At 37.7% G+C, this 6,439-nt stretch overlaps 1 non-coding gene across 1 annotated transcript; it reads right to left on the bottom strand.

Annotated features, from left to right (window-relative positions):
* Positions 1 to 440: 440 nt before the first annotated feature.
* On the bottom strand, positions 441 to 574 carry LOC132539695 (small nucleolar RNA SNORA48). Its single transcript, XR_009551023.1, has one exon. It is a non-coding gene; the product is annotated as a small nucleolar RNA SNORA48 (small nucleolar RNA).
* Positions 575 to 6,439: the final 5,865 nt, after the last annotated feature.

Below are 6,439 nucleotides of genomic sequence, written 5' to 3'. Positions count from 1 at the left end.
ATTAAAGCAGCAAAAAAACATATTTAATCAAGAATCCCTCAAATGGTGTCTGCTCTACCTGGTATGGTATCGAATTCAACCTGGTAATGAGCAAAAAATAAAGCACCAACTTCATACTATGCTAGTGTCCCTCTTCGAGAGAAATAGTTCAGTGCCCACTCATTATAATGGTTATGGAAGTTTTTGTTGAGTAAATCAAAGGTTGAAGAGCAAGAGAGTCACGAATGCATAATCACTTGAAGTATCTGGAATCTACTAAATATGATAATTATCAGGCCGTTGTAGTCAATAAGAAATGGGAGGCTAGTGCGCTTGTAAACTTGAGAAACAACACATTGCACGTCAGACCTATAGACACAGTAGTAGTGAAGTATACTCCAGACTGCCCCTATAGTCCAATCCCTAGGCATTTTAGGGTGGGTTTCCCCAGCCCTCATAATCAATATATCCCAGGCATGAACCAGGCATGGGCACAGACCTAAGGCCAAGCTGGGAGAATAAGGAATCGTTTTGTCCCTGGATGATATGAGATGGACACCACAAGGTAGATGCCACTCTACCCAGGACAGAGACCAGGTCTCTCTCTTTCTCTCTCCCTCCTCAATTTTTCTCTGTCATATTAGACAAATAAAGAAGGAACAATGGCTGCTGGAGATGGTGTATTTGTTGTGCAAGCACTGAGCCCCAGAAATAGTCCTTGTCACAATGAAGTTTCTTTAAATCGATTTCATTTTCTTCTATAATATTTTAAAATCAAGTTTATTAATGTGTGTGTGAGAGAGAGACAAAGAAAGCCAGAGCATCACTTTGGCACATGCAATGCCAAAGGTCAAACTCGAGACCTCATGCTCATAGGTCAGAAACTCTATTTGCTTTACCACCTCCCAGGCCACATGCCTTATTCTATCTTTATTATTAATATTGGTATTATTAATCTTTTTCATAGAGACAGAAATCAAGAGGAAGGACAATAGAGAAAAATAGAGACATATAAGACACCAGAAACTCTGCTTCACTGGTTGTGAAGCTTCCCCTCTCAGGTAGGGACCCAGGACTTGAACCTGAGTGCTTGAACATGTACTCTCTACAGGGTGCATCACTGCATGGCCCCCAAACTGTTCTCAGTGGTTTGCACCTCTCACTATATTTGCTAACTTTTCAACTGATGCCAGATATGACTTTCTGTTCTTTACAAAAAAATCTTTTTTTTTTTTCAGTTGTTGAAGACTTGCAATCATATAATCTTTTTTTCTTTTCTGTTTAAGTCTTATTTAATTTAAGCCATTTAGGTCCTTGAAAAAAAGGTATCAGTGAGACGCAATTAAGTTAATATTCTAAAAGAGAGGAGATCGTTAATGTGACTCAACTGTTAGTTTGGACTATACCTCATAGCACAAATTTAAAATATCTTCTGATATCTCTGATAGCTTTCATGCCTGAATTGTCAATAAAACACATATTTAATGAACCTTATGTGCCCATTTCTCCTTTACATAATTTAATTCTATGAGACAGTGGATAAAAAAGTGTGTTTATCCTCAGATGTATTGTGTAATGTGGCATGTGTAGCAATGACCTTGCCTTGTACATGTGGACTTCACTGGGAACTTTATTATTCAGATACAAAGGGAGAGAAAAAGAGGAGGAGATAAACTTCAGCACTAGAGCTTAAGTGCTGGCGCCATAATAACATTAGACCTCTTAAAATTTTTTTTTTATTTATAAAAAAGGAAACATTGATAAAACTACAGGATGAAAGGGGTACAGCTTCGCACAATTCCCACCACCAGAACTCTGTATCCCATCCCCTCCTCTGATAGCTTTCCTATTCTTTAACCCTCTGGGAGTATGGACCCAAGGTCATTGTGGGATGCAGAAGGTGGAAAGTCTGGCTTCTGTAATTGCTTCCCCACTGGATATGGGCGTTGACAGGTCAATCCATACTCCCAGCCTGATTAGACCTCTTTTGTGGTGCTGGAGTTCAACCCCGGAAGGTCTGTATGGCAAAGCATGCATATAACATGATAAACCATTTCTCCAGCTCTTCAGTTCTGACCTATTGAGATCTAGGATTATCTTTTACTATTCATAAATCAAGTGGCTGCTTAAGTAGTCCAACAGTCTTTAAGTATTCTAGAACTCTGGCTTTCCCTTCTTTAATATCTACATTAATTAACTCAAATATTATATCCTGTGAAAATGAAAAGTACAACCCCCTCGTCTATTCTTTTTGCAAAGATTATACGGATAGTAACCTTTTGATAGCTTCCCATCATTTGTTATCTTGAATTTTCCCTCCTTACTCATTTCTTGATTTCTCTCTGTAAAATTGTATTTCTAAGCTACTAATCCCACTTTGTATTACTCTTCAAGGAGCCTTTTTACCTATATTCCTTACAGAACTATTAAGCCAAAGTTGTCAATACCAATTATTTTTAGAAAGAATTCATGGAAATGATATATCTATACAGTAGAAGGAAGACTTATTGAAAATCCTTGAGCTGATGTCCACTGACAAAGGTGTCTTATGTCTCCGAGGAGCTCAGTTCTTGACAGGTTATGGGTCTAGTAATGAATTTTAAGGTGCAGCATGTGAGACCCTCTGCCAGTCCTGCTGCTGTAGCAAGAGGTCTTCAGGACAGTCTCTGGACTACCAGGGGTAGGTTTTCTAACACAGCAGCAAGATAGTGTTCAGTAGAACCTAGACTGATGTATATCTTCACATATATTTGCAGTTAAAAAAGGAAGTTCATGTTCCCAAAAGTTCAAGACTAAGATTAGAATCTCCTTAACCATAATTAGTTGGACTTGGGCATATTTTTAGCTTTGACCAACTCACTGTAGCTGGAGTTTGAAAACAATCATTAATTTAAACCCAAGAGGTCTTCTCTGGAACAGAAAATCCTTTCTTATATTCTATAGGTTGCATTTTAAAGTTTTTTTGTTTCAAATGTGTGTGGAGAGACATAAAGATGATAGATAGATAAATAGATAGATAGATAGATAGATAGATAGGTAAATAGGTAGATAGGTGATAGATGGATCCACTACATCATGTACAATGCCAGGGGTTGAATTTAGGGCTCCATGTAGGCACTGAGCTACCTGCCAAGCCTCTTCCCTGTCTGTACTGTTACATTTAATTTTGACAGCAGGTGAGAACTATTCCAACTCAAATGATCTGAAACAGTGAAGATATTCACAGAACAGAAAATCAGGAATATAATTTAAATAAGATCTTGACTTTGTCTACTTACAATTCTCTAGGGGCTAAATTTATTATCAGATTATTTCCCATGAGGTCTTATGACATCAGCCATCAACAACTGATGAAAATGACGCTCTTGGTTTATACAAAGCATAAGAGAGAAAATACCACTAAGCCTGAAATAGAAGACATCCCCCCTCCTCAGCCTAGCTGAGGCACATGATCATAATATGAGTATTTATGAACAAATAAGGGCTAACAGGGAAACTTCATGGCCTATTTGGAAAATCCTTGGCTTTTATATTTCTTTCCTTTCCTGTTCTTTCTTTCTTTTTATTTATTTATTTATTTATTTATTTATTTATTTATTTATTTATTGCCTCCAGGGTTATCGCTGGGGTTTGGTGCCGGAACTACAAATCCACTGCTCCTAGAGTCCACTTTTTCCTGTTTGTTGCCCTTGTTGTTTATCATCGTTATTATTATTGTTGTTGTTGGATAGGACAGAGAGAAATCGAGAGAGGAGGGGAAGACAGAGGGGGAAGAGAAAGATAGACACCTGCAGACCTGCTTCACCGCCTGTGAAGCGACCGCTGCTGCAGGTGGGGAGCCAGGGGTTCCAATCAGGATCCTTATTATATCGGTCCTTGCACTTTGCAGCATGTGTGCTTAACCCGCTGTGCTACCTACCACCCGGCCCTCTTTATATTTACTGCTAATGCAATCACTGACGGGAAGGATGATGGAATAATCATCACTGTGCTGGGAAGAAATTGGGATCCTACTTTCAGTAGGTGATGAGTTTACAGTCAGTCCTAAGCTTGTCTGGGCCCTGCAATGGTTAATTTTATGTGCTAACTTGGTTAGACTTTGATGTCCAGTTTTGCTCAAACATCCAGTCAAAATGTTACTGGTAAGACAGAGTATATCAGTAATTTAAGATTTCCAACCAAGGGACTTTGAGAAAAAGTATAGTACTCTCTGTAATGTGTTTAGAATTAGCTAGACTCCAAGTGATAAAACTGAGTTTTCCCAAAAGAAGAATTTTGCTGCAAAAATCCTCTGTGACTTTCTGTTTTGCTCATCTGCTTTTCATATTTTATACTTAAAACAATATCGGGAGTCTGGCGGTAGCACAGCAGATTAAGCACACGAGGCTTAAAGCGCAAGGACCCGCAGAAGGATCCCGGTTGGAGCCTTCCGCTCCCCACCTGCAGGGGAGTCGCTTCAAAGGCGGTGAAGCAGGTCTGCAGGTCTATCTTTCTCTCCTTTTCTGTCTTCCCTTCCTCTCTCCATTTCTCTCTGTCCTATCCAACAACGACGACATCTATAACAACAACAATAATAATTACAACAACAATCAAAAGACAAGAAGGGCAACAAAAGGAAAAATTTTCAAACAAAACAAAACAAAACAAAACAAAAAAACCAATATCGACTCATCTGTCTGAGTATTCTGCCTGCTTACTAGCCAGCCTCCCTCATGGCAAAATGTAATTCTTTAAAACAAATCTATGCATTTATACATCTATGTATCTTCTATCTATCATGTTTGTTTATTTCTCTGTCTGACTATCTGTCATCTTACTTTATGCATTCCATTGGTCCTACTTCTTTGAATAACTTTGACTTATACAATGACACAAGAAAGGATTGAATATTAGACCAGAATTAGAATTATGTGGAAAAGGGTGGGATGGGGAGAGAAGGTAGACACAAAGTTGCTAACACCACTTTAATTGTTCACTATTAGTAGCAGTACATTTCAGAGATTCAGAGAGGTAGGTAGATTGGCTAATGCCAGAAAGAAAATTGACAACAAAGGCTTTGCACATCACATTTGATTGATAACATGCATGAAGCACTCCTGGAAAAAAACTACTCCAGATTTCAGTTTCAACTCGTTTTTAAAAGAAACTGCCAACTTATCTACTTTTGATTTGAGTCTTAGGATTTGCAAAGTCTGTATTTGACGTATCATTTGTGAGAAAAAATAGAGAAAACATACAGCTAGACCTTGAACAAACTGCATACCTAATAAAACATTTATGTCTTAAAAATATTGTATAGAAACAATATTAATAAATGGGCTACAGAAAACAAAAAAACATTATTAGACCATAAAACTGAATTAATGGGTAGCAAATAAAAAGAAGGGGAAGAGGGTGGCTGGGTAAATCATATTACAGGAGCCAATTCAATGGAAAAAGATAGAATAGGACTTTCAATGGTGAACATAAGTTCCAGTGCTCTATTTCTCCCTCTACCTCTTCTGAATGAAAAGAGTGAAATCATGTATGCATGACTGTCGGCCTAAAAAAATTAAAACACCTTTACTTCTTGGTTTGAAAGTGCAGCTTTCCACAATTCTCCAAATTTCTACTTCTTTTTTAAGTTGTTCTTGGTTCACCAACTTTGGACAGTGCTGCTCTGACTATTATGCTCTCCCCTTTTCTGAGTTTGGTTTTCTCTGTTGTTGTATTCCTGGTTCTATTCTAATACTGATAATCCATTAAAAGTTGGAATTCCCTTGCTTCTTCTTTTCATGTGGGACTTTTAGTAATTCTTGCAAGGCAGAGTTGGTAGTGCAAATTCCTTCAGTTTCTTACTGTTTGTAAAGATCTTTATTTCTCCCTGATATTTGAAGGATAATTTATCAGGATACAGAATTCATGCCTGGCAATTCTTATCTCTTAGTACTCTGAATATGCCATTCCACTCCCTTCTTGCCTCTAGTGATTGTGATGAGAAATATGATAAAAGCCCAGTGGCATGTGACTTTCTTCTTTTCCCTGGCAGCCTGCAATATTTTTTCCTTGACCCTGGATTTGGATAGTTTTGCAACCATATGTCTAAGTGTGTAACTTTGGATTAAAAAATTTAGATGTGCATTCATCATTCTTGGATTTATCTCTTTGAATACGTTCTTTACTTCCTTCTCTCTTTCTTCTTCCTCAGGGATCCCAATAACTCTGATGTTAGTCTTTCTGATGGAATCTGCTATTTCAGAGAGAAGTGCTTCCTTTTTCTCCAAGAGTTTTAAATTCACAGACTGTGGCTTTTATGTCTTCTAATATTGATATTCTCTTAAGTCTATTTCTGAGGCCTCTTAAGTCAGCCTGAATTGCATTCAGTGTGTCCTCTAGGGTCTTCAGCTCTGTTTGAAGGTTTTTTTTTTTTTTTGTATGTTGTAATTCTTTCATGAAATGATCACTATATTCTTGAAACTTA

Source organism: Erinaceus europaeus, chromosome 7 (assembly GCF_950295315.1).
Source record: "Erinaceus europaeus chromosome 7, mEriEur2.1, whole genome shotgun sequence".
Lineage (NCBI taxonomy): Eukaryota > Metazoa > Chordata > Mammalia > Eulipotyphla > Erinaceidae > Erinaceus > Erinaceus europaeus.
Note: the sequence above shows the minus strand (reverse complement) of the source record. Positions and strands in the feature narration are given on the sequence as shown.